We start from the raw sequence: 21,846 nt of genomic DNA on the forward strand, positions 1-21,846 counted from the left end.
CTGAATATGTGCGCACTTCTACAAACAAGGAGCAGCCATACACTTTTACTTCAAATGGCTTTTATTTTAGATTAAGAGAAGAAAATGAAACAAAAAACAAAATTAAAGTCTCCATAAGAGAGCACAGTGTGTATGTGCCCTCTCTGCAAAAGTTTACGTTGGAACAGAACGTAAAATGACAGCTGTCTTTAGCTGGCAACAGGCTCTTAGAAATGCAAATGGCAGTTCACAGAAAGGAAAACCATGTATGTTACATAGCTACATACACCACATTCAACAAATAAGTCAGGGAATCTTTTCAATTTCTTTAGGATCCATGCTGCCAGTCCCCAGATTCCTGCTGTCATGAACTGCGATCTGCAATATACCACGAGCATGGCTGTATTTATATTTTATGACACCAAGGGCTGCATATCAGCAACTTGCCAGGAGCTGAGGGCTGCATTGGCTCACTCATACATGCACTTAGAATTTAACATACTGTGATGTTCTGTACCTCAAAACAGTACCCTGTAACTCCCATATTCATCACTTCTGTGTGGTTGTGATGTTTCATACAAAGCATGCCTTGTAAGGTATCATATGAAAGGTCATGATCAGCTGAAACTCATTGTTCTGTCAAAATATGTATATTGTAGAATCATAGGACTGGAAGAGAGGTCATCTAGTCCAGTCCCCACACTAATAGCAGGACTAAGTATCATCTAGAACATCTCTGACAGCTGTTTGTCTAACCTGCTCTTAAAGATTCCACAACCTCCCTGGGCAATTTATTGCAGTGCTTAACCAGCCTGACAGGAAGTTTTTCCTAATGTCCAACCTAAACCACCCTTGCTGCAATTTAAACCCATTGCTTCTTGTCCACTCTTCAGAGGTTAAAGACAACAATTTTTCTCTCTCCTTCTCTTATGTACCTGAAAACTGTTATGTTCCCTCTGTCTTCCCTTCTCCAGACTAAATAAACCCAGTTTTTTCAGTCTTCCCTCATATGTCATGTTTTCTAGACCTTTAATTGTTTTTGTTGCTCTTCTCTGGACTTTCTCCAATTTGTCCACATCTTTCCTGAAATGTGGTGCCCACAACTGGACACACTACTCCAGTTGAGGCCTAATCAGCACGCTACCCTTTATGTCTCTAGCTAGTTTAATCTCATTTTGTGCCTTGGCCTTTCTAATTTTGTCCCTACAGACTTGCATTGTTTGTTTATATTCATCATTTGTAATTTGACTTAGTTTCCACTTTTTGTAGGACTCTTCTTTGAGTTTCAGACCATTGAAGATCTGGTTAAGCCAGGGTGGTCTCTTGCACACTTCCTATCATTCATGCAACTTAGCTGGGTGTGTCTCTGCATGCCAGTGGCTAAGTGATAAGTGCCACTAGCAAAGCATTATAAGAGACAGCCCTGGCTATAGAGTTAAGGAGGCACAGTGGTCCAACAGTTCCAGATTGTATACTGGGAATCCCATCACACATACAAAGCATACTGGATGAAGAGCAGTTGCTTTCTGTTGGGGGTTTGCTAGCAACAAAACCCTGCATCAGATCAGTATTGTCCGTCTCCTGCAGTTGCAGGATGAGGAAGTACCTGCGTAGTAGCATTTCAGGATACAAGGTTAGACTTGATATATATCTAGTTTCAGAGGAGCCTTTGAAGAATTGAGATACATAGTTTTGCATGAAGGCAAAGCAATACAAGAATACTAAGCATTCTGTAGCACCCGATATTTCCACAGCCCTGCATGAATGTTAGCTAAATGTCTCACAGAGCATGTGTGTCCGTTGTTATCCCCATTTTCCAGGTGGGGAGACTGACAGAAAATCAGTAGTAGATATTCCTCCCAACCCTGTAATCATTCTACCAGATCACACTGACTCCAGTGAATCATGTCCCAGATCATTTGTGCACAGACTCAGTTCTAGGGCTATCAGCAGTTCACCCTAGCAGTTCAGCTATCTTTCTATTCAGAGAGTTCCAGGTTCACTGGCTTCTGTAACTTTTATGCTAACAGTGAACACCACATACCGCCTCCTGTGGTCCAACAAGTACCAGAGGGGCCAGCATCCTCAGAAGAAGCAGTGGCAGATCTTAAGGGAATTTTCTTTCCCTCCTGTTTACAACTATCTCTGTTGCTGCCACTGCCATTTTGTATGTTTGTCTTTACTGTGCTTTCCCAGCTAAGACTCTCACATCTGCCTTCCTAATTACTCCCACTTCACTCTTCTTTTTCCAGTAGGTGCATGGGTGCAGCTAGTAGCTTTCCATACTTACAGCAGTGCTTCCAATTTTAAGAAGAAAAATTGGCTAGCTTACAAAATCCAGCCCTGAAGGTCACAAACTTTGGAGGTTTTTTTTCTTTTTAAAGCCTATGGTCTGTACTAGCCTGTCTGTCACATTAGTAACAACTCTTAGAGCACTCTTTATCTGTAGATCTCAAAGTGTTTTACTAACGGTGTGTGATTCTCATTATCCCCATTTTAAAGATGGAGAAAGGAAGGCTTAGAGATGTTAAATTACCCAAGGTCGCCAGCAAATGAGGTTAGAGATGGGAATAGAACCCATCTCTCCTGGCTCTCAGTTCTGTTTTCAATTAGATCTGCTCCTGGAGTTTTGTGTGCTTTTGTTCTGTGCACTGGCACTCAGATCTCTTCTGGCTCTGGGCTGCTTTGTCTCCCAACTTTCTACTTTGATTCCATTTTCCTTTCATGCAAAGCCTGTGCGCACTCTAGTGCTATCATAATCTGTATCTTTCTTCCATCTTAGTATTATGTCATTAGTGACCACTACTTCGCACAAGAAATGGAATATCCTTCATAAATCCTCTTGTAATTTCTTCCACAGTGACTACTTTATTTTCCAAGGAGGAAGATGCCTTTGTTCAGAAACATTCCCTCTGCTCATTTGCATTATCCACCCTCCTCCTCCTCTTCAGAGTGCACAAACAAAAGGGAAGTTCTGGGCAGTTCTTTGGTTTGTGTCCAGTCCATGGTAAGTTTGGCAGGCAGGTTGCTGTCTGCTGATAGGAGCAATGCAAGAATCAGTATTATTGGTATTAGCCTCAATAATAAAAAGTGCAATTTCTCTATTTTTTTTAAAGGTAGCCTTCCCCCCACCCACTGGTGGCTTTGATCAGTATTGGGCTTTAGTCCAAGAACTCATTAAAAAGAAAGTACAGCCAGCTATCACTTTAAAAAAGGAAAATCTTGCTCATCTGTCAGGAGAAAGACAAACAATGTCACACTCACTGCTTGCTAATTTGCTCTCTCCTGGGAGCTCTGATTCTTTTTATACAGAAGTGAGTTGAACCATTGAGAGATGCTGAGTCAACCTTGTATTTGTTCAGACTTTCCTTCCCCTTCTCTTTCCCAGCACAGTTGTGAGGGAGTGAGCATTTCCTATGACGTGCCAATATAAATGTGGAATTCACTGGTGCAGGCTGTTGTTGAGACAATAGCTTTGTAAATTTCAAAATAGTTCAGTAGATTTCAAAACAGGATCAGGCACTTATAGGAATGGCATTTGCTAGGATAAATTTGAAAGATGTGTGAAAAATCCTCAAGCTTCAGAATGTAAACTGATCAGGGCTGGGTTCCCGAAAAAATCCAGCTTCTCGCCATCTCATGATGTAGTCCTGAGAATTAGTCAGGTGCATTATTTGAAGGGAATGTGAATTGCCCTCCTCTGAAGTAACCCAGTATAAGACATGATCAGTCAGACAAGAAATGCTGCCTCAAGAAATACTAATTCTGAGACAAGGAAATTCAGGAGCATTTAGTATTAGCCTAACCTCACCTATCCTGATGTAAGAAAGTCTGTCCTGGGAATCAGGACGATGAGAAGTGGCCCATTTCTGTGCCATAAATGTGCCTTGAATGTTTCCACTTTTCACTCATCTTCCAGGGCCTCTACCAGCATTCCTACCCATCACTGAGAGTAAAAACCTTCACTAAATCCAGCCTATTATCTTGTGATGTCCTTCCTCCACTTCATGTGTTAATGGCTGCAGTCCCAATACTGGCCTTTGTACCCTGCCAGGGCTTTGTTACTGAGTGCTCTTGGGGACTAAACAGCTTCCAATCATCCTTGAAGTTCTCTTGAAAATCTTGTAGTACATGAGCTGTGCTTTCAAAATGGCCTCTCTGGTGAGCCTGATCAGCTGAGCAAGACCCTCTGTGAAGTTTGTGGTGGCAACTCTGACTTATTCTCTTATGTGACACTGGCAGGTGTCACGGAGTTTAGCTTGGGACTGTTGTGTCAAAATTGAACTGCTTCATCCAAGGCAGTACTCTAGTTTATGGACCCAGCTACTCTAAGGGTGGATCCCTCCCCCTACAATGCATTGTGTGTGTGTTGGAAAACCAGCTGGTGTGAGTGCAAATCCAAAGTGAGGAGTATACAACCTTGCCTACTAGGAAACAGGACTGAGCTACAATGACTGAGTGAAACTGGGCATTAACATGTGACTTGCCCGTGTGACTCCAAACACTATCTGGTCACCTGTGGTTCTCCACTAGCTGTGCTGAGGTTTTTGTTTGAAACAACAGGCTTCTTTCCGCATGCAGAGGACATAAATGGCCCTGGAAACCCCTCCATTTTGCCTCCATCCTGCTCCAGTCTCTGGACTATACTAATGGGAGCATTCTAACCAATGGACTGAGGACCTTCCAATGATTTGGAAGCAGCCGAAGACTTGACTTAAGCCAGCAGTTTATTCCATCACTGCTACAAGCTTGAATCAAGAACTTTGCAATTACTGTATGTATTTGATTTTTTTAACCAATTTTAACTCTCAACCTTCTTTCCTTCTATGAGTAAACCTTTAGATTTAGATACTCAAGGATTGGCATCAGCATGATTTTTGGGTAAGATCTAAGTTATATATTGACCTGGGTGTGTGGCTGGTCCTTTCGGATCAGAAAAACCATTTATTTGATGAGACTGGTTGTAAAGAACCACTCATGTCTAAACTAGTGTTTTTGGTGATGATATTAGGACTAGAATGCCTGAGGAAACTGCCCTTGTGTTCTTGTTAGCCAGTGTGGTGAAATAAAAGTTTACTTTTGTTGCTGGTTTGATATATCCTATGGGGAATTGGCCACCAGTCTTGGGGTGTATCTGCCCTAGTTCTCAGCAGTTTGTCCTGAATTTGGCATTCTCAGTTGTGACCCCCTGAGACACAGTTACACTAGCACAATGGGCTCTTGATCTTGAATGAGACCTCTATGCACTACTGTAATACAAATAAATAACGATGATGCATAATGGTGGGTAAAATATTATTTATCCCATTTTGGAAGTTAAGGAGACTGAGGCAGAGAGGTTATGTTACTTGCCTGAGGTCACAGAAGGAGTCGGTGTCACAGCAGAGGTTAATTCCTGGCCCAGCTCCATGAGAAGATGTCTTTTCATAGATTCATAGATTCTAGGACTGGAAGGGACCTCGAGAGGTTGAGTCCAGTCCCCTGCCCTCATGGCAGGACCAAATACTGTCTAGACTATCCCTGATAGACATTTATCTAACCTACTCTTAAATATCTCCAGAGATGGAGATTCCACAACCTCCATAGGCAATTTATGCCAGTGTTAAACCACCCTGACAGTTAGGAAGTTTTTCCTAACGTCCAACCTAAAGCTCCCTTGCTGCAGTTTAAGCCCATTGCTTCTTGTTCTATCCTTAGAGGCTAAGATGAACAAGTTTTCTCCCTCCTCCTGATGACACCATTTTAGATACCTGAAAACTGCTATCATGTCCCCTCTCAGTCTTGTGAAATGGCATTAATTGGAATGGTTCATTCATCCATTGAGTAGATGTTTCCATTGTGAGACACCGTGTGAGCATTGCACAAGCCAGCACTGAGCCATGCTGAGTTCCCTCGCTTTCAGTGTGCTGAGGAAGGAAGCATTTCCAGGACTAAAGCAAGGCACGAGGGCAATGGTGGGTCACAAATGAGACAGGAGGAAATGACTGTGCCCTTTAGCCAGCACACACACGCCTCTCTGGATTCTAGCCAGGAGCACATGCTGTGGGAAACTTTGGTAGCAATCTCTACTGCTGACTCAGAGGGTGTGGTATTGTGCAGCTCCAGAGCAGGAAAGGCAGCTGTTGGAGATGAGAGTCCACAATAGAGGCAGGAAGAGTTCAGCTGCCCTATTAATAAAAGAAGAGAATGCTTAATGGTGGTGGCAGTATATGATAGCCTTTGTACAAGTTGGTGGGGTAATCGGTCTGGCTGACTTAATGCAGTAATAGTGTGTGTATGAGAAAATCCCCAGGTCAGAAACAGCTCTTTGTTACCTCTGTACTTTTGGCACTGTACTGTAGTATCAGACAGTCCTTGAAGCTGCGTGCTCATGGTTTCTGCATCTAATATCTGGATAAATCATACTTCTTCCAGGGATCTCAAAGCTCTTTATAAAAACTAATTATAAATTCACTGTGTGTGTGTGGTGGGTGGGGAGATGTATAGATGATGGCTTATTTCTCTCTCATTTACACCAGTTTTCTACCCATTGAACCCCAGTGATGTCTTGGAATTGATGTCAGGTGCAAAGAGAATTGGGTCCTTGCTCCCGTGGTTTGGGGATTTGTTTATTTGCTACTGTATGTAAACCCTGTGAAGTGCATCCAAATAGCACTGTGGTGGGCACTTTCCATAGCTGACTGACTTCTCATAGGGGTTATCCTCATTTTGCAGGTGAGTAAATTGAGGCACAGAGAAATGGTGACTTGACAAAGGCTACATAGGAAGCTGATGGCAGAGCAGGGAATACAAGCCAGTAATTCTATCTCAGTCCTATGCTCAAACCAGTAGAAATCCTTCTCTAAAGAAATGAAAGGGGGCCCTAATCCTCAGCTCCATCATACCACTCCTGTGACGAAGAAGGGCTATGATACAGCCAGATTTCCCCTGCTTAGAAATTCCCCTGCCACAAAGGGGTTGCCCTGCTGGTGTAGGTATAATGGTCCTGTGCTGCTCATTCTTGCAGCCCTGGTACTAGGCAGGCCCAGGGGGCTCTGAGATAGCTGGATCAGGGCTTTGAGCAGCCCATTGGCAACTGTGGGAATCTTCCATAAACTAGAGCAGCCTGAATGCCAAGGACCACACCAGCCTCTGGAGCAGCCCAGAATTGGAGAGGTTCAAAGGTAGCACAAGGCCACTTTTCCTCCCCTTTCCACTGGATTATGCCTCCTGAAACACAGCTCATAGTCTGGGCCACAGTCCCTTGATAGGGATTTATGACCCTGAAAAGATTTGATTTTTTTTTAAGGTATCATTCTATAGATTATACATTTGAGAAGCTTGTCCTGTGCTTCATTCTGGAGCTTGCCCTGCACTGAAGCACCAGTGCCCAGTGAAGTTCATGGCTTCAATCAGCGAGCTAGGTGCAGCAAATCTCTCTCTTATGTAATCCTAGCAAAGTGGATTTGTTCAGCTATGCTGTTTGCCAGGGACCACGTTCATTCTTATTTTAACTAGGAAAGAATTAACACTAGAAAAGCAAAGTCCTTCTCAAACCTGTACCTTACTACTTTTTTGTGCATTAGCAAGGTGGAATGGCTGTTATTGCCTGCGAAAGACTATAAACACAGCCTGCTTATTAGTGGGAGGATGAAGAAAAAGGTTCAGAATTTGGGTTTGGGAGCAAAATTAAAAATAGTGAAATAAGTTAAACAAACTTGTTCTGTATCATCCTGGGTTTGGTCAGCTCAAGTTCTGGGCTGGAGGTTCAGGAGGATTCTTGCAGTACTTGTTCCAAAGTGGGTTATTCCTCAGTAATTTATATATCCAGATGCTCTGTCTCCAGTGGAGTCCACAGAGGAAAATGGGCAGGGTTTGCTGCCTCTAGATGTTAGCAATCAGTGGAAACAGCTAACTTGATTTTGTATACATTCCAAATGCATATGGAAGACAGTTAGGAGGAGAGAATATCATTTTGTGTTGTATACATTTCTAGAATCTAGGATAGGCCCATTTTCTGCATATAAAGAAACAAACAATAATAAATTAGTCCTACACTAGGAGAAAGAATTGTCAAAAAAGTCACAGATAGAGGTACGTATACAAATATTCCTCTAAGGGAGGCAGAGAGGTATGTTGATGAGGCTTTCCGGGACACTGTAGAATTGTCCCACCTCCGCTCAGACAGCCTCTGTGCTGTTGAGGAGGAAGAAAGGCCCAGGGAAGCAAAGCAGTCAATGGGAGCAGAGGGAAACCTTCCCATAGTTGGGACCCTCCTTCCAGATGGTGCTGGGATTGCCTCTCGCACTGAGGTTACCTCTCCGGGAGAGGGAACTCCAGTTGCTAGGAAAAGGCAGGTGTTAGTAATGGGAGATTCAATCATTAGAAACGTAGATAGCTGTTTGTGATGACCGGGAGAATCGTATGGTGACTTGCCTGCCTGGTGCAAAGGTTGCAGATCTCTTGAGGCATCTAGACAGACTTATGTGTAGAGCTGGGGAGGAGCCGGTGGTCATGGTACATGTAGGTACCAATGACATAGGGAAGGGTAGGAGAGATGTCCTGGAAGCCAAATTTAGGCTGCTAGGGAAGAGACTGAAATCCAGGACCTCTATGGTGGCATTCTCAGAAATGCTCCCAGTTCCACACGCAGGGCCAGGTAGGCAGGCAGAGCTTCAGAGTCTCAATGCATGGATGAGAAGATGGAGTAGAGAGGAGGGGTTTATGTTCATTAGGAACTGGGGAAACTTTTGGGATGGGGGGAGCCTATACAGGAGAGATGGGCTCCACCTAAACCAAAGTGGAACCAGACTGCTGGCACTAAACATTAAAAAGGTTGTAGAGCAATTTTTAAACTAGGAGATGGGGGAAAGCCGACTGCTGCAGAGGAGCACGTGGATTGGACACAGACTTCTCTTAGAGGAGAGTCTGATGATAGGGAATCTCCAGGTTATAGTCAGGAACAGAGGACAGAAGAGGATAAATGTAAGGGCCGGATCAGATGATAAACAGTCACATAAAAAAGAATCTGGCACATCAGAAAAGGGCAGACAAATAAACAGGGACAAGTTTTTATAGTGCTTGTACACAAAGGCTAGAAGTCTAAATAATAAGATGGGTGAACTAGACTGCCTTGTGATAAGGGAGGATATTGATATAATAGGCATCACAGAAACCTGGTGGACTGAGAGCAATCAATGGGACACAGTCAGTCCAGGGTACAAAATATATCGGAAGGACAGAACAGGTCGTGCAGGGGGAGGAGTGGCACTATATGTGAAAGAAAATGAGGATTCAAATGAAGTAAAAATCTTAAGCGAATCCACATGTTCCATAGAATCGCTATGGATAGAAATTTCATGCTCTAATAAAAATATAACATTAGGGATCTATTATCGACCACCTGACCAGGACAGTAATAGTGATGATGAAATGCTAAGGGAAATTAGAGAGGCTATCAAAATTAAGAACCCAATAATAGTGGGGGATTTCAATTATCCCCATATTGACTGGGAACATTTCACTTCAGGACGAAATGAAGAGATAACATTTCTCGATACTTTAAATAACTGCTTCATGGAGCAGCTGGTACAGGAACCCACAAGGGGAGAGGCAACTCTAGATTTGATCCTGAGTGGAGCACGGGAGCTGGTCCAAGAGGTAACTATAGCAGGATCGCTTGGAAATAGTGACCATAATACAATAGCATTCAACATCCCTGTGAGGGGAAGAACACCTCAACAGCCCAACACTGTGGCATTTAATTTCAAAAGAGGGAACTGTACAAAAATGAGGGGGCTAGTTAAACAAAAGTTAAAAGGTACAGTGACTAAAGTGAAATCCCTGCAAGTTGCATGGGCGCTTTTTAAAGACACCATAATAGAGGCCCAACTTCAATGTATACCCTAAATTCAGAAACACAGTAAAAGAACTAAAAAAGAGCCACTGTGGCTTAACAATCATGTAAAAGAATCAGTGAGAGATAAAAAGACTTCCTTTAAAGAGTGGAAGTTAAATCCTAGTGAGGCAAATAGAAAGGAGCACAAACACTGCCAACTTAAGTGCAAGAGTGTAATAAGAAAAGCCAAAGAGGAGTTTGAAGTACGGCTAGCTAAAAACTCCAAAGGTAATAACAAAATGTTTTTTAAGTACACCAGAAGCAGGAAGCCTGCTAAACAACCAGTGGGGCCCCTGGATGATCGAGATACAAAAGGAGCCCTTAAAGACGATAAAGTCATTGCGGAGAAGCTAAATGTATTCTTTGCTTCAGTCTTTACGGCTGAGGATGTTAGAGAGATTCCCAAACCTGAGCCTGCTTTTGTAGGTGACAAATCTGAGGAACTGTCACAGATTGAAGTGTCACTAGAGGAGGTTTTGGAATTAATTGATAAACTCAACATTAACAAGTCACCGGGACCAGATGGCATTCACCCAAGAGTTCTGAAAGAACTCAGATGTGAAGTTGTGGAACTATTAACTAAGGTTTGTAACCAATCCTTCTAAATTGGCTTCGGTACCCAATGACTGGAAGTTATCTAATGTAACGCCAATATTTAAAAAGGGCTCTAGAGGTGATCCCAGCAATTGCAGAATGGTAAGTCTAACGTCAGTACCTGGCAAATTAGTCGAAACAATAGTTAAGAATAAAATTGTCAGACACATAGAAAAACATAAACTGTAGAGCAATAATCAACATGGTTTCTGTAAAGGGAAATCGTGTCTTACTAATCCGTTAGAGTTCTTTGAACGGGTCAACAAACATGGACAAGGGGGATCCAGTGGACATAGTGTACTTGGATTTCCAGAAAGCCTTTGACAAGGTCCCTCACCAAAGGCTCTTACATAAATTAAGCTGTCATGGGATAAATGGGAAGGTCCTTTCATGGATTGAGAACTGGTTAAAAGAGAGGGAACAAAGGGTAGGAATTAATGGTAAATTCTCAGAATGGAGAGGGGTAACTAGTGGTGTTCCCCAAAGGTCAGTCCTAGGACCAATCCTATTCAATTTATTCATAAATGATCTGGAGAAAGGGGTAAACAGTGAGGTGGCAAAGTTTGCAGATGATACTAAACTACTAAAAATAGTTAAGACCAAAGCAGATTGTGAAGAACTTCAAAAAGATCTCACAAACCTAAGTGACTGGGCAACAAAATGGCAAATGAAATTTAATGTGGATAAATGTAAAGTAATGCACATTGGAAAAAATAACCGCAACTATACATATAATATGATGGGGGCTAATTTAGCTACAACGAGTCAGGAAAAAGATCTTGGCGTCATCGTGGATGGTTCTCTGAAGATGTGCACGCAGTGCGCAGAGGCGGTCAAAAAAGCAAACAGGATGTTAGGAATCATGAAAAGGGGGATAGAGAATAAGACTGAGAATATATTATTGCCCTTATATAAATACATGGTACGCCCACATCTCGAATACTGTGTACAGATGTGGTCTCCTCACCTCAAAAAAGATATTCTAGCACTAGAAAAGGTTCAGAAAAGGGCAATTAAAATGATTAGGAGGTTGGAGAGGGTCCCATATGAGGAGAGATTAAAAAGGCTAGGCCTCTTCAGCTTGGAAAAGAGGAGACCGAGGGGGGATATGATAGAGGTATATAAAATCATGAGTGATGTAGAGAAAGTGGATAAGGAAAAGTTATTTACTTATTCCCATAATACAAGAACTAGGGGTCACCAAATGAAATTAATAGGTAGCAGGTTTAAAACAAATAAAAGGAAGTTCTTCTTCAGACAGTGCACAGTCAACTTGTGGAACTCCTTACCTGAGGAGGTTGTGAAGGCTGGGACTATAACAATGTTTAAAAGGGAACTGGATAAATTCATGGTGGCTAAGCCCATAAATGGCTATTAGCCAGGAAGGGTAAAGAATGGTGTCCCTAGCCTCTGTTCATCAGAGGATGGAGATGGATGGCAGGAGAGAGATCACTTGATCATTGCCTGTTAGCTTCACTCCCTCTGGGGCACCTGGCATTGGCCATTGTCGGTAGACAGATACTGGGCTAGATGGACCTTTGGTCTGACCCGGTATGGCCATTCTTATGTTCTTATGTTCTAACTATAGTGCCCCAAATGCCCATCCTGAAGGCCTCAAATCATCTTGAAAAGAGTGTGTGCTTTTGTTCACAGTGCAGCACTTCTGCAAGCCCAGCTAAGCAGTAATGCATTTTGTTTTGTGGGGACTAGTCCTGGTATTTCCAAATGGCATTGAGCCCTAATCTCCTCTCAAGACAATAGTGTGGGCCCATGGTGATGAATTAAGGGCACTGTGGATGGTTCAGACAAAATTCAGTGCTGTCTAGACCAGCTGCATTGGGGAGTGCTCAACCCAACTTCAAAATTACCAGTTTGATTTGGCAGATGAGAGCCTGTGCTCCAGCCACCCTTGCTCGGGGTGTATGTAAGGGGATTACATAAAGGATATAGAGCCTCTACAGGGAAGGAAAAGTCACTGCCCTCTGTGGGGAAGAAGAGGATGTTTCTAGCTTGCAAAGCATTGCAGTGGTTGCTGTTTATTGAAGACATATTATTTCTAATAATAGATTAAAATGTTTGGAACCAGGTAGTTTTTTGCTTGTCATGCAGTGCAGTGTGTTTGGGAAGGATTTGTTGTTACATGAACTACCTCCCATAACTTGTTAAGAGCTTGGAGAAGACAGAGTCCCTCAAATGTAAGACAATAAGCAGAAATTCTACCATAAAGCAGGCTGATGCTGATTTCACTTGCTGACCATGCTGCTAGGGCAGTTGTTACCATAAGAATACAGACCAGACTAAAGCTACCTTGAGAAAGATGAGTCCAGGCTCTGGTCACCTGAAATGAGAAGCCAGCCTAATCCAGGTCACCTATGAAGGAGAAGGCAAGGAGGAGGACTGGATGGGTGGAGTTTGTGAATTTGGGTGTAAGCAAGCAAATTTAGGTGCCAAAGCAAGTGGCCTGAGTACCTTGGAGAGGCCCTATATTTGGGAAATTTACCTGGTAGGACTCAGAAGACAGATCCCGAGAGACTTACCAATAGAAAATTTGGGCAGTGTTTCTATTTAAATTCTCCATTGTTTCTGGATGGAATGAATTGCTCTGTTGTTCACTGTACATAGTGTTCAGTAATATGAATAGAGTTGTTACAGAAATTATCAGTATGTGTAAGGGAAGTGGGTCATTGGTGTAAAACTGCCCCTTATAATGAGTTGTTTCTTCTCTTCCAGCTAAGAAAAGCCTGTGCTCCCAGAGACCATTGCTAGAACACAGGTGAGAGGAGAAGGCCAGAAGCTTGCACCTTCCCCGCATCTGACCATGAAGAGCCCATCCTGGAGAATGGCTTGCAGGTGAGTGCCAGTCATCTGGGGTAATGGCTGCTCCATAGGAGCCCTTCCTAGGGACATGGAAGAGAATGGGGGGAGGCTGGGTTAAAGTTCAAGAAGTCCCACTCTGGGCCTCAAAATTTGGTGAAGTTGAATGTCTCTGAGCTCTGCAGACTTCTGGCAACCGGGCTGGGCCATGAGATGAAGAGGAATCAGTAACAAGAACAATTCCTCCTGTGGGGTGTCTGGCACTGGGAGCAATTTTTCTTTCTTCCGTCCAGAGCTGCATGAATATGGATTGTATGATTTCTTCTACTTTCGCATATACCATTCAAGTAAAAATAAAATCAGGACTCGGTGCACAGTGCATTCCTCCAGAATATTGTTTTTGACCAAATTACTTTTGAATTAAACAAGAATGTTGGGGAAAGGTTTAGTCTCCCTTTGGGCTCAGATTGACTAGAGAAAAAGTGGGCTTGGACTTTGCAAACATCCAGTTCTTTTTGGAGCTCAGAATGTTTCTTTGCATTTTGATCTCACTGCTATTGGCGTCTTGTGCCAGCCAGACATTAGCCCTTCTCAGCTACGATCTACGATCTGAAAGTGACTGGTAGCGGAGTTCAATAAATGCAGAAATAAACAGATTTATTATTTCTCCAGAAAGGCATAGAATAGAGGCATCCGTAAGTCTGTCCATCCAAGTGTTACCCATAATTGGCATGAAATGGAGCAGATTGCAGTGGCTCTCCTCTTCAGCCCACAGAGATTACAGCTCCTGGTGTGCACTACTCCATTTTGTAAATTATCCTCTGAAAATGTAATCTTAGATTTGCTCTGAGGAGAGGGAGCTGCATATAAAATTTGTCTGTTCAGCGTCATGCACACACCTACGGTGCCATAGGAACAATAAATTATAACATGCAACTTAATCTGTTCTTCCAGATTGGTTAAAATGTTAAACAAACCTGTTATGATCAACTCTTCCATCTTGATACATTGCTTTTACTCATAGCTACCCTTCTATTTAACTGTTCGGTGAAATAATGTACGACCCATGTGACAGAGCTAATATTTGAGCCCATTTCCAAATAACCCAAATAACCATGACACTGTATAAAATGCTTTAATAAAATCAAGATCTTGTCACGCTTTGAGCTTTGCCAATCACCATTATGTTGCCCATGGATGACACCTGAAACTTCTCCATGATGGCAGGAATAGAATCGAGATCCTCTTGCTCCAAAAGCACAGGCTTTGTTGCCAAAGGAGAATCTTCCATTGTTAGTATTGTAGGATTTTATGATACACAACTGAGCAGTTCTGATCCAATCCACTGGGAGGTAGTGGTAGACTACACATACTAATTAAAAAGAACAGGGGTACCTGTGGCACCTTAGAGACTAACAAATTTATTGGAACATAAGCTGTTGTGGGCTACAGCCCACTTCATTGGATGCATAGAATGGAGATCTAGATATACATATACAGAGAACATAAAAAGGTGGGAGTTGCCATACCAACTCTAAGAAGCTAATTAATTAAGATAAGCAATTACCAACAGGAGAAAAAAAACTTTTGTAGTGATAATCATGATAGCCCATTACAGACAGTTTGACAGGAAGGTGTGAGGATACTCAACATGGGGAAATAGATTCAAATTGTGTAATGGCTCAGCCAATCCCAGTGTCTATTCAAGCCTAAATTGATGGTATCTAGTTTGCATATTCATTCAAATTCAGTGGTTTCTCATTGGAGTCTGTTTTTGAAGCTTTTCTGTTGCAAAATTGCCACCTTTAATTCTATTGCTGAGTGACCAGAAAAGTTGAAGTGTTCTCCTACTGGTTTTTGAATGTTATGATTCATGATGTCAGATTTGTGTCCATTTATTCTTTTGCGTAGAGACTGTCTGGTTTGGCCAACGTACATTGATTATCACTACAAAAGTTTTTTTTTCTTCTGCTGATAATAGCTCATCATAATTAATTAGCCTCTTAGAGTAGGTAAGGCAACTCCCACCTTTTCATGTTCTCTGTATGTGTATATATATCTCCTTACTATATGTTCCATTCTATGAAGTTGACTGTAGCCCACGAAAGCTTATGCTCAAATAAATTTGTTAGTCTCTAAGTTGCCAGAAGTACTCTTGTTCTTTTTGCGGATACAGACTAACACGGCTGCTACTCTGAAACGTACTAACTAGTTCTTTATTATATACTGCATCTACTACAGGAGTTCCCAACATTTTTCTTTCTGAGCCCTTCCCCACTAAGTAATAAATATTCCATGACCCAACTGTTTTTCTGCATATAAAAGCCAGGGCCGGTGTAAGGGAGTAACAAGCAGAGCAATTGCTCAGGGCTCCACAAAGCAAAGTTGCTCAGGCTTTGGCTTGAGCCCGAAGTGGTGGGGCTCACAGCCCCAGGCTTCAGCCCTGTGCAGCTGGGTTTCAGCTTTCTGCAAACAAACCTCTGTTCTGTTAGTGGAGCCAGCCCAGCTTCTTTGCCTGACCAGCTCCTAATTCTATACAGAGGCAGCTCCCCTTCTCTGCCCCCAGAATCTCCAGTTTTACACAGTCTGGGGTCAGTGAGCCCAATCAAAGGAAGAGAAACAACATCTACTTAAGAGGAGCATGTGCATGGGGAGAAAGTTTCTACTTGGACCATGATTGTTGTAGACACTTACTGCACTTGTTCTTTATAAACCTCCATTAATGTTTCTTGGTCATAGTTCTGTGACCCTTTTGATACACAGGTTATTTTTTAATTGAACTTCATATTGCGTATGAGTAGGACAAACCACAAGTTATTGAGTCTGAGGATAGTTTTAGAATATTATGCAGTATTAATTACAAAAGAGATGAGTTGAGCCACAGCCCCAGGAAATAGCAGGGGCAGAAATGGAAGATAGACAATTTAGGAATATCTTTTGGGAAAGTATTAAGTGCTGGGAGAAAGAGGAAGGAATGAAGAGAGACAAACAATGCCAAGTTGAGGGCAGACTTCCCAGTGAATGCCATCAGCTCTCTGCAGCTCCATGCAGAATTGTTCTTTGCGTTTCTCTCTTTCCCAGTCTCTCAGAAAACCACTGTCTAGTGCCAGACCTAGCGGGAAGTGCAGCCACTCAATACAGCAAAAACATCCACAAGCAAGTAAAAACTGAATTCAGAATCTGGCTTCTCTTATTTGTAGCTCATCTGCAACTTATCCTTAGGTATATGCAACTTTCTAACTTCTTTAAATTAAGCAGTGGATTACCAGTTATTGCAGAACAAAAGGCAAATGTCCTGCATTTCCTGGGACTTGTGACAGGCAGCAGGGTTGCAGAAGTTTCCAAACAAGCCAGTAAGTGAGGATATTTTTAGACTATTGTATCAAAAAGCCCTTAAGTAAATGTTGCATCATCTGCTTCTCTAATCTTAACAGAAGATTTAGGCAGAGATCACCGATTCTGCAAAGCATATCTCTAGCATGGCCCTATGGCTAAATTCATCCCTTGTGTCAATCCACTGAAGTCCAATGAATTGAGCTCATGCTCTGTAGATTGCCGAGAAAAGAATATTCTGTTCCCACCATCCCAGAAGACAAAGGAATGTATTAACTCCCCTGGTGTTTGGCAGGACTATCCTAGGCCAACCTGGCATTCACCCCAGGGCATTCATCTCTGGGGGCCCATCTACACTAGAACCACAGCCAGGTCAGGTCACTCTGTAACAACACACAAGTTTATTTCCAGGCACTGTTCCATATTGTAGCTTGGCAACACGTGCCATGCAAAGGGAAGTGCCAAGGCTTCAGCACAGTTTACCCTTCCAGTTAAAGTCCAGTCTGCACTACTAAATGGACCCTTGCTTTACTTACAGCCTATGGAAAACTGTGTTGTTGTTGGGTCTGCCCCCAACACAGCTAAAACACTAAGAACCTGGTTCTGATTTCACTCACACCAGTTTAACTTCACTGACATCAGTGGAGATATTCCTGACTGAGATCAGAATTTGTCCCTAAATAAAGTGCAGCTACATACAGTACAGTGAACACAGGCTCCTTCTCTTCTCTGACCAGATTTGATGCTGATGCCTAAGTACTCATCTCTGGCACTGAATGTTGGAGGAAGGCAGGTGTTATGATATCAGTGTCCTGAAGGTACTGACATGCAGAATATACATAGCCAAGGGATTTGCATTGCATTCAGCCAGGAGAGTATTGTCTGCTATACTCATGTCCTAATTACTGACTGAATATGCGTACGTAATACATCTTGTTTTTAATCAGGTAAACAAGTATTTCCCTGGCTTTGGAACTTGCAGCCAAATAATGATTAAAAATCACTGTGCGTTTCCTATCCTCCCTGGCACTCCTGGGAGTGTGTGTTCCCACTGAGCCAATGAAGCCAGCTACTTAGTCATGGGCTGTGACCAAAGTCCCCGACAGAGCAGTAGATCCTGCAGAAGAAGTCAGAGGGCAAACCTGCGAGGAATTACATGTTTCCTTAAATGTGCTTGAAAAACCTGGTTGAAAATTGTTGAAGGATCGAAAGCCACCATCACCAGTAGACGTGTCTTCCAGTCAATAGGCACAGTGGGCGCAACACCACGGAAACAGCAGAATAAGAGAGCTTTCCTCCCCATCCCCTATTCTGATGCACTGGGCCAGGCACCCAGCCTACTCATTAGTAGGTTGACAGCCTGGCTTTTTTGATTTGGTAAGTTACTGAGAAGGATTCATCTTGTTGACTTGTTGAAGTCTCCAAGCTCATGCCCTGTGTCTCTGTGTTAATTTATTCAGCAGCTGGGCTTGTTCCTTTGGCAGATCTTATGCATTTCACTAGATCAGAGTCTGAGCTGTCTGCAGAGGCTGACATGCATATTCAGAGCCTCCTTTAACACCACTGCAGGAGAATGCAGTGGCACTTAGCAGCCACTGCCTGAAACTCTGAATAGATATTGTTAATGAACCTCAATGCATTGCTTGTCATATAGGTATCAGAGCCTCTTTCAAAATGCTTGACTCACACTCCACTAATCAGAAGGGCTAATTATTTAGATGTCCCTTCATGGATATAAAAAACTTTTGTCCTCTTCCCTGTCATTGATCAAAGGTGGGTTTTGAAAGGTAGTAGCCATAAGGGCTTGATTTATTCTACAAAACCACTCAGAGCTGAGATGGCAGTAAGTGCACAGCTTATCAAAGGGACTAACAGAGTGCCCCTCTAATAGCAATGAAATGGGAGTGCGTGTGAGAGAGGGAGACTGTGTGGTTTACATGTATTTCATTTACCTCTTTTTCTGTGCTCTAGTTTCCTTCTGCATAACAGTGTTCTCCACCAAGCCTGGGGGCCAGTTCATATCAAATCTGATAGCCAAGCACTGCTGTACCCCAAGAATTTTTCTCTTTATATTTTCAGTGTCTGGAATTAATCCAGGTTCTTGCTCCCTAGGCCCTGTTCTGAGCTACCTCGGCATGACCCAAATGCAAATGCTGAGCAGCATAGAGTATGAACAAAGTGAAAAATGCTGAGCCAAGGTACAGAGTGGAGGAGGCTCCAGAGCATACTTGGATTGTTCCTCTTTCAACAGTGGGCAAAACCCAAAGGCTCAGAGACAATTTCTGTTCTGTGCAGAATATGCTAAAAAGACTTAAGCTAACTGCAGGCTCATATGCTCATGAGGTAGTCATGCGATCCCATAAACCACACATTAAGGATTGGTGCTGAATTATCTTTGGTATTTAATGAATACCTTATTGGCTTTTGCTGTTTGACAGTAACAGCGACTGCCTCCTTACGCCCCTGAACACTGGATAGCAGGAATCCTTAAATGTGAGAGAACTGTGTTTTGATAAAGAGTCTCTCTGCTGTAGCTCCATTGTTACCAATGGCAGCACGGCTGGCAGAGCCTCTGGGAAATGGCTGTTGGTGCAGTGCATATTTATGTCTCTGGGGTGATGATGGGCCTATATAATGAGAACTCAGTTTATCCAAATAGCATATGGGATTTAGATTTTATTCTGAAAGATGGAGCTTCACATAAATGGGGACCTTCACAATGTAAATGATGCGCATTGGAGTCATAACCAAGTTACAGATATGTGTACATGAGGGGCGTGTGTAGAAGGATAGGGAGTTGGTCACAGGGTGCAGAAGCCCTAGACTATCCCTGGCAAATGAGGTGGCAATAGCAATTCAGGCTCCAAGGAGGGGCCATGAAATCAGCTGATCCAGAAACAGGAGAGAGAGCAAGCCTGGGCGAAGGTTGTTCTCTGAACCCAGGACTGTGCATCTGCCTAGGCACCCACAGCCTGCATCATTTTTGTGTGTTATGCTTTGATGTTTTTGCCTTTGACTGAGAGAAAAATTTTTCCCTGGAGAAGAGGATATGACAGGCTGACCGGGTGTTCTTTAGAGTGTTGTTGCATCAGCATAAAAGGGCCAAATTCTGCTCTATTACATGGATCTCAGCTTGAAGAAAAACAAATTAATGGTTTTAAAGATATGAACATTTGACAATAACCAGCCCATAGTTTGATGCCCCAACATCCTAAGCCATTCAGCCATCATATCACTCAATAATTAAATCACTAAATGCTGATTTGGATTGCTCCTCATGTTAAAACAACCACATTGCCAATACAATTTACCTAAAGCTTGATAGCCTGAAAGGGCTGTTTTGCATTAACTGTGGACTGTAGGTTCATGTGATGGCTCTGCACAGATATCCTGAACACTGAGATCTTCTTCTTTGAAAGCCTCTTTAGGAGGCAAAGCTGCACTTTGAGTCAGGCATCTGCTTCAAGGCAAATCTCTTTGAAGCACTCCAAGCTGACAAAGTTTTGGACTTATTGGAATCTTATTTGAAGGCCTCAGAATATCTGAGTTTCTCTGCTGTCACCTGAGAGTAGCGGTAATGTCTCCAGGGCAGAGAGATATCCCTGTGCAAAGTCTCATCTGAATATATGAACTTCTAGTTCAGCAGAATCTACAAAAACTTGTAAAAGTATCTCCATGTAGCAAGAGAAGGTTTTGAAGCCAGGCACTGATTTATCAGCACACTTTCATGCTAAGTGTTTTGATGAGTCATGGCCTTCGAAGGGAAGCTCAATAAGGAGGAATCAGCATTGTTGAAGTACTTAGGCTACTGATACACTGAAGTCACAGCAGCACCTTCTCACATCCTCCTCGGTAAGTCTCTTGTAGATAATGAAGAGGAGGGAGGCCCAGCTAGATCCCTGTGGGACTCCACAAGTGAAGGCTTTTGGGGAAGAGTAGCAGCTGCTCATGCCCACTCTTGCTGGAGAGGAATGATTGAAGCCATTGTGGTGCTGCACTGTTTGTTTTAGCTATATCAGGTAAGCAGGTCAGCAATACCTTGTTTTAACTATGTGAAAAAATTGCAGCGAGGTTGAGTAGTACAAGTACAGAGACGTGGCCTTTAACCACTGCCGTGAGGTGGTCATTTGCTAGCACCATGAGGGCTGTTTCTGTGCCATGTCAAAAGCAAAAGCCTGATTGCAAAGGGTCCCAAGTGTCAGCAGATGTCACATGTTGCTGGAGTTTGGTTGTCACTGCTTTCTCATATTTTCCTTCCCTCACCTCAAGAAATGGGAGGTTGCAGAAACAGTGGTAGTTGGAGAGGTTCAGTGCATCATCTGGCCTCTTTAGGATTGAGTTGGTTGTTTTTCAAGATTGGCATGCTTGTTTCTCTTAAGCAGGCATTCAGTTCTGCTGGCAGTGGGCACAGCTGTTCTTGGATGGCTTGCATTGGCTAGGAGAGGCATGGATCTGTTTTGTAGGAGGTAGGCTGGCTTTCTTGAGTTTAATCATGTGAGATAGGGCTGAACTCAGCATGTTGGCTGTTGCCATTCAGGCTGGTTTAATGTTTTTTGCCACAGTGAGTTCATCTCATATTTGGTCAATATTTCCTGCGTAGTAGGTTGAGAACTCTTTATCTAAACATTAGACCCAAGCACTGACCACAGTGAAGCAGTCTGGCTTGATCAACTGGTTCACCATGTGGAATCTCTCTGCTGGCTGCCACTTCAGCTGTGATGGTGGAGAAGGTCTTTCTGAGCTTCATTTGTTGCCATGATGGAGTGCTGTAAAATTCTGTGTGTGTTGGTGGTGGGTGGATTCAGAAGAGGTTTGTGTCACTAATGAGGTACACATTTCATCTGCCATAGCTGGTTTGTGTACTGCAGAGATCTTCATGACACATCAGTGGTTGTGGCTATCAGATGGTTGCACTGTTCTACTAGCTTGTCAGCATATTACCTGTCTAGCTGATAACTGGCTTTCCATGGGCAAGCTGAACCAGCACTGTACTCCTCTTTTCTTGGGATGCGTGGAAGACCATGATCTTCACCTGGGTGAGGTGGCAGAACATTTGTCCCCAATTTCTACTCCTAGTCTGATGATCAAGTCCAGGTATCTGAGAACCCAGAGTTGCTATGTTCCATGCAGAACATCAGCTGCTAGGGTGGGTGTTTTGGGCATTGTCCATGTGGTTGTAACTGTCATTAAGAACAGTGAAGCTGGGGGATTCCAGCAGTAGATCTATCAGTTGTTCTAGGAGGTTTGCT

The 21,846-nt window shown here is 43.0% G+C and overlaps 1 protein-coding gene across 1 annotated transcript in view; it reads right to left on the reverse strand.

Annotated features, from left to right (window-relative positions):
* RPS6KA5 (ribosomal protein S6 kinase A5) overlaps positions 1–21,846 on the reverse strand; it is a 669,794-nt gene that overhangs the window by 97,369 nt on the left and 550,579 nt on the right. The window lies entirely within an intron of this gene.

The sequence above is a fragment of the Gopherus flavomarginatus genome, chromosome 5 (assembly GCF_025201925.1).
Source record: "Gopherus flavomarginatus isolate rGopFla2 chromosome 5, rGopFla2.mat.asm, whole genome shotgun sequence".
NCBI lineage: Eukaryota > Metazoa > Chordata > Testudines > Testudinidae > Gopherus > Gopherus flavomarginatus.